We start from the raw sequence: 12,373 nt of genomic DNA on the forward strand, positions 1-12,373 counted from the left end.
TACTTGGCTCGAAAACATTACGGTGCATGCATTGCTTTTTTTCTCTCCTCCACCTATGACAATAGATGATGTAAAAGAAAATGTCAGTTCCAGGAAATACTCAAAACATCCACGCTCCTCTCCCGCACTCAGCAGTGAAACAAACAAACAAACAAACAAACAAAAAAACTATTATGTATCTGGAAAACAGTTGTTGATCAGCAAGCAACAAAGAAAAAACTTCTTGTATTATCTTACGTATCTTCCTTTTTAACACTTTCCAACATCAGTCAGATTGTGAATGTTCTACAAGAAGAAAAAGGATTTAAATAAAACAAAGGGACATTTGAATCCATCTGGACTGAACAACGAAATGGTCTTACAGCAAAGAATATGAATGGGAAGCCTTAACGGCACTGATCTATTAGATACACTTGCCGACTACAGTCATAAAATCAATGGATAGGACCAGTGTTCGAAGTGGGAAAAAAGCAGAGGCGGTATGTTTTATTATGATTTTGAACTAACATACCGGCTATTTAAATATTGTCTTGATCACTGAAAAACTAGAGACGGTATGTCATTACTGAAAAACCAGAGGCGGTATGGTATACCGCCGCATACCGTCTCATTTCGACCACTGGATAGTACCACCTCTTGCTGTACTTTTGGAGAAGTAACTTTCAATTGACAAGTTTTTCTTTTTTCTCCCTTCCCTTTACTCACATCCTGGAACACACGACAGTATAATTTCTTAAAGGTGTTTATAAGAAAAAAGATTATACACAGCCGAATTTAATTTAGGATTTAGAAATTAGATTTCTGGGCTTTCGGCATCTATGGCCATGTTAACCGATCACGTATGATAGACGACGTCCTTCGGCGATCACACTACCCGAGGAAAGGGAAGGAAGAAAAGGTTGGGAAAAGAAGGAAGCGGCCTGGGACCTATATGCTAGGTACCATTCCGGCATTTGCCTGATGTGAATGAGAAAATCTCACTCAGTATGGCTGGCCTGAAATAGCTTTTACACTTTTCGGCCGTGTCCCCACCGGGAATCGAGCCCGGGACAGCTCGCACCAAAGAAAAGAGCGTTAGCGACTATGCTATGCGAGGCTACTGAGAAGTGAATTTAATATCAGCAATATAGGAGCAACGTTGTTTTAATGCGGCCGAGTTCCAAGATAGACAAGTGGTCAACTTATAGAGCAGCGTTTCCCAACCTTTTTCAACTTGCGGCACACTACGGGTGTTACTTGGATTCTCGCGGTACACTTATAGATATTATTATTTGTAAATATAAATACAGTGGTATTTTTTTCTGTGATTATTGATCTCCTTCTCACAGAGGAAAAAGCTGTATCACTTTTCCCCCGCGGTAAATCATTATGCTTATTTTTCATTCTAATTTAAAAATAGAAAAAATTGCAATGAAATATTGAACTCAGGTTTTTAAAAATACGCTTTCTTTTTAAAAACTTTATCCAACCTTAGATCACTAAATAATGAACGAACAAACAAATCTCTTTTACTTTTAAAACACAAATGTAGGTAATTTGTCGAAAAAAGGATTGAATGATATTTTAAATTTTCAAGTTACGAAATAGTCTGCAACAATAAAGAAGAAGCACTAGTGGTCATAACAATGACAACAAACAACTTTTTTCAACATTAGAAATGTGCAGAAAAGTAACCCGGCATGAAACTTAAAATTGTAGATTCATAGTCGAGGTTCATAGTAATGTGAAATATAAATATACATTTTTCCCTACGTTTTGCAATTTGATTGCTATAAAATTGGTAATTTTGTTTCGATTCCTCGCGGCACACCAGCGGCCCATTCGCGGCACACCAGTGTGCCGGGGCAGGGCACACCGGTTGGGAAACGCTGTTATAGAGTAATAAGTAATGTCTTATGAGAAAATGCAGGTTCTATGAAAAAAAAATAGGCACGTGGCCAACTCAGAGTAATAAGCATGGGAACCCGAAGGTAGGGGCAAGGTGGGGCCCGGATTCACCAAAATGTGTATACGTAATATAGCAAACCACGTATATTAAATACCAGAAATACTAGATGTAATATAACAAGCATGGAGATGGTCTCCTCTAGAAAATTTTCTTCGCGAGCCCCTGGTAATAAGTAATATATGTCTTATGCGAAAATGCAGGTTCTCTAGGAAAGAGACTCACATAAGTAAGTGGCCAACGTACAGAGGTGGCCAAGTTGATATGTTTTACTGTACTATACTTCGGCAAAGCCCTTCAGAAATTTCTCCAACAAAGCTAGGGAACAATTTGTGAATAGTCTTCTCCCGCTGATTTACCAGTATAATAGAGCTGGATTTTAATATCAAGAGTGAATATATTATTAATTTCAATTTTCATTGGAAATTGAAAAAATCAGAGAACTGCATTCATATCCATATATTATTATTATTATTATTATTATTATTATTATTATTATTATTATTATTATTATTATTATTATTATTATTATTATTATTATTATTACTATTATTATTATTATGTAAGAATAGTAATATTTCAGCATCCAAAAATACACATGTATGACAGTTAGGAATACTTATTCAGTTACGATCGGAGTTTTCCTAACAGAGCAGTCATCGACAAAGGAAAACAACATAATTTATACGACATCTAGACTGCGTATACGAGTAAAACATAGTATATTCTTTTTTCGCATAGCTCACCTCCCAGATCTCATGGTTAGAGTGTGTGCATGAGGTTCCAGATTTGATTCCTGCTGGAAGAGCATCGAACACACTACAGTGGTTCAGATCCCACTTTGAACTATACGTATCGTTCCATATAGCCTCGTTGCCGACAAATCGCATAAATATAATAAACCGATCAATCTTTAGTCGCGAATTACACAATAAATCAGATCGATCTCATGTTGGAAAATCAATTTAAACACAAACACAGATGTCCAGTCGTACAGAGCGATATATTGCAACTCGAACCATAAGTCTTGATTACTAACCAGTAAGATACGAAGAAAGATTCGCGAAAACATAAATGAACAAAACAAAAACGGAAGCCATAAACAGAGGGGGAAGAATTTGGCAGACTTTAAGAATCTGAATGTCAAGGGAGTATACCAAGTTAGGATCAGAAGTTGACAAAAGTTTACAAGGTAAACACCAGCGGAGAAATGCGTAAAGAAATATTAAGCCATGGTTCAATTTGGACTTGAAAAACTGAATGACCAGGAAAGAAAAAAAAAAAAAAAAATCAGATTACAGTCGCTCTAAAATTCGAACAGGCAGTTTTAACAAGGAAAGATACTAAAGTAATAAACACGAAGGTACGCATCCTTTTATGCGCACGCACACACACACACAAAGTTAAAAAGAAAATAAATATGTAGAAATAAACTATAATGCGGTTAAGGAAACCTGGCATACAAACCGAAGGTGAGAGTTGTTTGCCGTTCACTGCAATATTCTTTAAGCTTTTTCTAGGCAACCAAGGTTAATGACTGAGCTATTGCCAGTAGTTGAATATTCTGTAAAAATATTTTTAATGCCATTATTTTTATTTGAAATGATACGTTACAAATCATCCTATTATATTAAATTTATAGAATTATGACTTCTTAAACGTTTTGTCTTTATTACTGAAGAGTATCTGGCAACATCGCCTTTAACACACCATGTGTTCTGCCCAACTGTCAGACGCCAGCTTTCCTTAACAGCACTGTAAATAGGTTTTCAAGAGCCAAAGCTGGAGTCAAGCGGCTACACTATATTAAGAATTCCCCACATTTGCTATGAAAGAAATATTTCCTCACGGTCGACTCCTACTGTGTAGGGGAGAGGGGGAAGTGCGACAGGGAGGGCAAGTGCGTCCACCTCCATATCGCCAGTAAGATATGATTTGTGATATCTTGAACGAGGCTAGAATTCAGTGTGAGACTGTCGTTTACCAAGTGAACGTCGATGTGCAAGTGTCTACCCGAAATTGAAATCTGAACAGGTAAATTTCTATTTTCATTCAATTTGAAGTAAGCATATCAGCATATTGAAGTTCAGAATAATCATGATTGTAAATGATTTGATGGGTAATAGGCAATATATATGTGACAACACGAAGTTGAGTTGTCACATGGAAGCTTGGCAGAAGTGCAGAACTCCTAGCCCCGTGAGCAGGCGTGAAAGAAAGACTGAGTGCAGGGTGGGGCAAGTGCGACCAGGGAAAAAATTAGTGGACGCACTTGCCCCCTATATGCCACATGCGCCCATGACGAAACATGCAGGAAACAGAGTAAATAAATACGATATGGGTCCTATTATAAAGAACACATTTCTCTGAGTTTTCACTTTTATGAACATAGTAAGTGGGTTCGAGAAAGCCGGCATATTTCCTATGAACCCAAATATTTTTGAGGATAGTGAGTTTGAAGCATCGAATCATATGAGACAGACTTTAGAAGAGAGGTCAAATGCTTCAGCTGTTAGGGCTACGCAGGAGAAGCAGTTAGCAGATGATAATGGTAGCACCAGCAATCTATGAGAAGAACATAAGGGAAACAGGACTTCCATCTTTGCCTGTTGATACTGATCGACCTGCTGCAGGACCGAGTACTTCGTACATTTCCCTTATTGCGATATCCCCTTGTCAACCAAGAAAGACATTGCTTCTAGAAGGAAGCGCAGGTCTATGCAGCGTGAAAGGTCTGAAGTGATCACTAAATAATCATTAAAAAAAAAGTTCGAAGACAGGCAACGATCCAAACAAGCAAAATCAACGAAAGGTTCCACAGCCATGATGAACCCCAACCGTGATGACACGCCCCAACCGTAAGAAGGAAAGTGCAAATTAATGAAGGTCCCACTTCTTCAATTGCACCTCCGTGTGTGTATTGCAACGAAAAATACGACGACATTAATACGGAGGAGTAGATAATATGCTCGAAGTGCAATCAATGGATGCATGAGGAGTGTACTGACAGTGAACCAGGCATGGATAATTTTGTTTCCGACAATTGTCGTTAGTGTCTCTCTTCCCTGCTCTGGACAGAAAGACAGGTGTGTATGGGTATTATTATTTTTTGTTCTACTGATGAAGGCTATAGGATGATAGTCATAGGCCTAATGTGTAGCCCTGTTGGTTATAATAGCGTAACATCATTTAAAACGCAGTAAATGTTCATTTAATGTTTAGTAATGCTTATGTCAGTAACAGTGACATGCTAACAATTCGTTGTTCGTATGTAATTTCACTTTGTCATATTATAACTATTTTCTTTTTTTATTTGTAGTGTAGAAAACATTGGTGGACTCCCTTACCCCACAAGGTGGGGCAAGTGAGTCTTCTTGGTATATCTTCTGTTTTCTTATCTTATTAGCAATCACTTTGCATTATTTATTAGATATCAGCAGACACTACTATTTACTTTGTCACAGGTTTCGTGCTTCTAATGATTGCCAAATGTACGTTATTGACGCTTTTGTCTTAACGTGTCTCACTTGCCCCACCCTCCCCTATGTATATAGCGATGTACTAAAGTTGATTCCGATCAGTGAATCTTAGGAAGGCTTTTGTTAAGTACTTTATTTCTAGAAGTTATTCAATACTAACATAGCCTACGTACATACATAACTGCATTTGCCATTGACTTCTGTGTTCTTTCGTAGCCGAGTAACACGCGTCCCTCCTGTGTGCGTGGTCCCGAGTTCGATTCGTAAGGGGGGGAGAGTTTGGCTCGGATACAAACCCAGAAGTAGTAGTTCGGATCCCACTTTAGTGAGTTCTGTCTCCTATTGGATTGGTGATGCAAATAGAATGACCAAAGAAACAAACTAATCCACTGATTTTTATGAGGGAATTGTTTTTTCCGGTGTTTGTTTCTCTCTGGCAAATTTTTTGTACTCGAGATTTTTTGTAAACGTGCCCCAGTCACGATAACAATGAAAAATTTGGCTGAGATCAGTCAAATTGTTTATATTGAAGTAGATTACTATGCTATTTTTTGGCCTATGTTTAGCAGAACGGGTCCAGCTCTTTTCTCTAAAAAATGTTACAATTTTGGTAGTTTCCGTTCACATTCGATTAGTTTAGAGTACGTTAGGTTAGTTTAGTTTAGTTTAGGCTGGGTTAGTTTATGTTAAATTAGTGTAGAGATCCCGCATAATTTTTCAAAAAATGATAGAATTTCTCTTATTTCTACTACTATTAGCGTACGTTTAGGTTAGTTAAAGTTGGCTTAGGTTAGTTTATGTTAGGTTAGGTTAGATTTGGTTACGTTATGTTACGTCTAAGTACTTGCATTATTCATTTCTCCTGTAAATTTTGTGTTTTTTACGTACTTCTGGACCCCTTGTACTAAACATACTCCTATTTATTTTTTTCACAAATCCTTCATAAACCCGAGATATATAATGAAAATACCCGAGATATACGGTCTATTTTGAATCGAAGATAATAATCCACATTATCTGTATCCACTCCTGCTTTCTTTTAAAGGCATAAGTGAAATCTGAAAAAGATACCTAGGTTATTCTGGGAACGTTCGATTCAACATAGCAAAAAATGAGGTGTTGAAACAACATAAAATGACTACCACTTTCGTGTGTTACTTGTGTGTCAATTCAACACCATGCACATCGTCTTCAGAGCATATTAGAAATACCTCGTTACTGGCTGTGAGTATGTGCATTGTTTTTTATTGTTTAGTATGAGCAAAGCTTTGCGAAATACGTATATTTCGCATTTATGGCAAGTAACTAATAACATACTATGTTTTCTGTAATCGGTCACAACAATATTGTTGTAAATCTGTGAATCATCTGACAACTGTTACACAGATAGTAGTACTTCCATCTGTTTTATTTATTTGTTATTCTTGTGTCTAAGCACGTATGAACAGAAGATGGCAGAGCTATTGCCGGTGTAACAGTTGTCCGACGATTCAAAGGCTTACAACAATATTATTGTGACCGAATACAGAAAACATAAAACATTATTCGTTACTTCGCGTTTAAGTGCCACATATATTTCGCAAAACTTTGCTCATATTAAACGATGAACACCAATGCAAATTCTCTCAGGTAGTAACGAGTTATTTCTGATATGCTCAGTAGGCGATGTGGTTAGTGCTGAATCAACACACAAGTAACACGCTAAAGTGGTAGTCATTTTGTGTTGCTTCAACACCTCATATTTTACAGTGAATGATTTGCTACATGTTTATGTAGAAGAGAAGGAAAAGTCAATGAAAAACACATCACGTAACCCTTGATTGACGAACTACCTTTTCTAGACATTAAATCATCTATTTAATAATAATAATAATAATAATAATAATAATAATAATAATAATAATAATAATAATAATAATAATAATAATAATAATAATAATAATAATAATACCCCTAATTGATTTTCAGTTCTATCCGAAATCCTAAAAGTGGGCCAGAAGAAATCACCTTAAGTAAGCAGATCAACTTTGTTCGTGTGTTTGTTTTTTTAAGTTTAGCGTCCCTTTTCAGTACCGGTCGTGGATATACACTTTAATGTGAAATCCGAACCACCACAATTAATTCAAATTTGAATGCTCTCAGACCGGGAATCGAACCCGGAATTTCATTGGCAAAAGGCGCGCGCTATGGTCACTAGACTAGCAGCAATGGAGACACAGAACTTCATATACATTAGAACTGTTCTGCAGTTCACATTATATAGTTCTTGTTTTCCAATTCATAGCCAAATCTGATTAACAGTAGATACTGGATAGTCATTCAGCTAACTTTATTAGGCTTTAACGAGCTTACGAAGTATAAGCTATAATTACGATTCTTGCTTCGCAGTCAGGTGGCTCCGCATTCAAAACTCGCAACATTTTTCCTCTGTTCTACCATGTTAAGCATGAGTGCTTTTAAAAGAAAGCCCTGGCCGAAAGTTATTCCCTTTTCCCACCATTGGTATTATTGTAGTTGATTGTTAACAATTGAAGCTTAAACTAGCTTCAAAGGCTTTACCTTGAAATTTATTAATTAACTAACATTTACGGCGAAGAAATATGCTTTTATACATAAGAATAACAGATATCGGTTAGGAGAGAACTCAGCTCTGTCGCCATAAACTGGGCTCAAAAAAAAAAAAAAAGAAAAGAAAAAAGAAAAGAAAAGAAAAGAAAAGAAAAAGAAAAAAAGAAAGAAAGAAAAAAGTCGAGCCAGATAATGGCTTCAAAAATACTTCACACTACTTTCAACGTTGAACGATGACCTACTTTCCGGCAGTCTGACAGCAGGTAGAACCCTTTTTTACGTCTAGGAAGGAAAAAAACAGCCAAGTGGGAAGTTTCATTTGAGGAAAAAAATAGTAATACTCGATACAATGCAGCAGATTATTCTGGCTGACGACAGATAAACGAAGAGTTGGGAGGATATAAGTTTTAAAAGACTCTCTCCAAATTTTCACGACTAATAAAACGTTTTATTTTACAAAATTTTAGGAAAAAATTTGGAAATTAACGATGGAAAATTGAAGATATGGCTACATCCAAAGAAAAAGATCACATACGACGGCACAGGAAATTTCTTTCTGAACGTCCTTTAGTCCTTATTGTGATTATGTATGAAAAGCCTAGACCGCTACTGGAAAGAGTTTTGCCGTCCTCTGAGACCCAGTGGCTAGCGAGAACGCCTGTAGTGCACAGGGTTCCGGGTTCCAGTGGAAAAGCATTGAACTTTCATTTGAAACTTAGGTAGGTCCATATCTCATATAGCCTTAAACTATGAGATACTAGATGAGATGAAAAAGGATGCTAAACTTAAGCAAACAGAAAGAATGCTTCCCATCGCTGTATTGCTGAGAACAGAAAGTAGTAAAATATGAGATTTGTAAGATTATTATTCTACTAATTTAAAACAGTAGATAACACATGTCTACCCCTGCCCCCCCACACACACAAAAACACTAAGCCAAGTGTTCGAAATATTCATATGTACAGAGTGCAGCGGCAATAAAATCGAAACTAAAAAAGAAACGGCATTTCATATTTTACACAAGCGGTTGCCGTATTTTTTATTTATACAAAGCACGAAACGGATGCGAAATGCAAGCTACGTTACTACCAATAATTCGACATTTTTAGACTCTTCCAACAACACAGGGGTGATGCTTTTCCGACGACGCTATGGCGTACACTGAGAACAGCATGTTCATACATCGCTGTTCAACTTCACAGTCTAAAGCTTTGCCCGCATCAAATAGACTTATCTCTGCCGTGCATCGTATGTATAAAATAAGCAAGCGTTCGACATTCAGTTATTTTAAGCCTTCTGCATATTTACGAAAGAAAAAATCAGTAACTAGAAAGGAATAAGCTCATGCACAGTATCCATAGAAGGGAGAGGTATGAAAGAAGTTAAAACACTTTTAGTTAGGAAACAGAAGTGTATATAAAAATGCATAAGAACAACCCGTTTGAATCAGGCCGGTGAGGTGAGGATCGAAGATCAGAACCATAGTATAAGTTTATTGCTGTGGGCAGGACATTCCAGGAAAACTTCGGGTTGCATCATGGATGATGTAGAGGAATAAAAACTTCTCACTAATAACGTCGGTCATGAACAGGGGTCGCAAATTCCCGATACGATGAGTTCATAATCACTTATTTGACTTAGGCAGGCTGTATATTGATCAGAGGACAAGACAACTGAGCCGAGGTTCAGTACTATGAGCAATGCAACATAGCATCGTACTGCATATTCACTAGACCAAGTGCTAGACAAAAACCCATCCAACGTTACGACTGAGACACACACACAATGTGCTCAAGCCTCTATCTCTCTCTCTCTCCTACCTCCCTCTAATCAATATGCGCCCGACTTTATATAGGTAAAGAATTGAGTGTATTGTAATCCGCACTGAAATAAGAGAATAACGAGAACATAAATTAGCCCCATTCATACCGGGCAAACGAACTCGTATCGTCCAGTTCGTAGATACATATGCCTCATCGACTACGCCCCAAGAGACATTAACGGTGTTAAGTACCTACGCCATCTTTGTTTTCAGCCCATTGGTTTATATGGAGAATCATTTTTCTGTTTTGTTTGAAGTGAACTGGAATTTTAATGACGTGATTTTACATGTTTTTCTTCGAGTTTAGTTACATGTTTCTTGCTTTTAAAAAATGAATTTGCGTTGTATAAATATTCAATAGACCTTTATGTGTTTAAAGTAAATTTGATTATTAAGTATAAAAGTATATACAGTACAACTTAATTTTGAGAAAGTAAGGGGCATATGAATAGATCTGAAGAAGAAATAAATAATTCCAGTTCATTTCAAAGGAAACAGAAATATAATTTCGCATACATATCAATGGGCGGACATTCAACACCCTTAAACATACGATAATATGAAATTACGAGGAAATAGTACCTGTCACATTCACGTGTAACCGAGCAGGCTTCTGACTGAAGCCATAACCTACTACAGTGAGCATTGACAGATTTAAAGTGAAATGAAATAAAAATAAATAAATAAATAAATAAATAAATAAATAAATAAATAAATAAAACCTTCGCACCAGAAATGGGCGCTTCACCACTAAGACACCACTATGCCTCCTGTTGAAAGGTTTGAAGAAAATAATAAAAGTTAACATGCGATGAGCAATTATATAGTAATATCCGCGACCCTTAATTTCTACGACTAAGTGGATTTGACGGACGAATTTTTGTTGTATGTGTCTTTGGCATGATGTTTATAAGTACTAAATTTAAACGAACATCAATTATTACGTCAAATAACGAAAGCCCCCGAATTATCTATCTATATAAATAAATAAAACTGAAAGTGACTACGTTTGTGACTTAATAACTCTTGGACCACCCGACCAATCTCGATCAAATTTTTCACATAGATGAGGTTCTGGCCTGGGATTTTTTTTTTTTTTTTTTTTATCATTTCACTTTGAAGGTGCAACTTAGGGGATGGGGGGAGATATATAAATATGATGGAAAACGACCGATATTAGTGTCGAATCCATAGTTTTTCGGGTCGCTGAGATGAACAGTGACACTTCCTATGCCGTTTAAATCCAAATTCAGACCCGCAAGTTGGGGAAGGGGGATATATATCAAAATGATCGAAAATGACCGATATTAATGCCAATCCATAGTTTTTGAGGTCGCTGACATTAAGAGTGACACTTCTGATGCCGTTTAAATCCAAATTCAGCCCGGTGACTTGGGGGAGAGGGGAATATGTAAAAATGATCGATATCAGACAGCGCTTCAGTAATAGTGAAAAGTGACTGACTAACGGAACACATTGCTAATTTTTTCTTATTTTAATCCAGTGAAGCGAGTAATTGACGCTAGTAATGAATAAAAATGGTCTACACATGGCGTTGACTGATAGGTCGAAGAGCCAGTCGGCATTTCTTCTGCATTAAGTGACAGTAAACACAAAATTAGGGGGGGGGGGGTATTTCGGATTTTTTTAAATTTTCATTTCTGAATCAAGGGCATAAGAAAGTTTTTCTTTTTTAATCTTATAAGCATTGGTGCTCATCCCCAAAGATCCACGATACACCCCTTAAATCAGTCATTTTCAACTTTCCGATGTACGACGTAAAAGTGGGCTTTTACGATCAGTCAGGGGAAAGGGAACACGTTGAGAAAAGAAAGAGGGGGAGGAGGGTGGTGGGATGGAATAAATAAAACAAGTGTTGCCTGTTAATTATGAAAGTGTCTGCAAAACCATCGACTACGCTAGTAATGAGCGCAAGAGTCTTGGTCTTGCAGTTTTTGCAAGAGTCTTGCATGCAAGACCAAGACCAAGACCAAGACCAAGACCAGAAATCCCGATGCAAGACCAAGACCATACTTGCAAGAGCAAGACCAAGATCAAGACTCTTAAGCATGAGTCTTGCACAAGTACTGGTCTTTGATTTTTTTATAGAATGTAAAAAAGAAGGGGATGGATTTCTTGGCTTCAGTAAAAATGCTACTGGAGTGAATGTATTCCCAGTAGTTTGTGCAATCCGTGTGAGTCGATCTGCCCCTCTAGAATATAGCTACAGTATGTCGTTTTCTGAATTGGTTGTTCGCGTTTTCTGAAGATACTGCTCGTTTTCAAGCCCCACAGGTGTCATATTGCACCATGTGAGCTTTTTTGGTGGATCAACACCGTGTGCGTGGATTTTCTCGGCGTTTTCCCCTTTCCTACATTTTTCATTCCACCACTTCAGTCATTTCTCATCATCGCCGTCTCCCTTTGCCTTGGTGAATAATCGTGGGACGTTAAGAGCCGCGGTGGCTCAGTGGTAGAGCGTTCACCTCTGGTGCTTGGGGTCTCAGGTTCAAACCCTGCTCCCGCCAAGTGAACTTTGTGGTGGACAAACACCATGTG

At 37.4% G+C, this 12,373-nt stretch overlaps 1 protein-coding gene across 5 annotated transcripts in view; it reads right to left on the reverse strand.

The window, feature by feature from the left end:
• Nucleotides 1-12,373, reverse strand: part of wge (BAH domain and coiled-coil containing protein winged eye) — a 253,125-nt gene that overhangs the window by 39,210 nt on the left and 201,542 nt on the right. The gene's annotated exons all lie outside the window — the stretch shown is intronic.

Source organism: Thermobia domestica, chromosome 11, assembly GCF_964235325.1.
Source record: "Thermobia domestica chromosome 11, izTheDome1.hap1.1, whole genome shotgun sequence".
Taxonomy (NCBI): Eukaryota; Metazoa; Arthropoda; class Insecta; order Zygentoma; family Lepismatidae; genus Thermobia; species Thermobia domestica.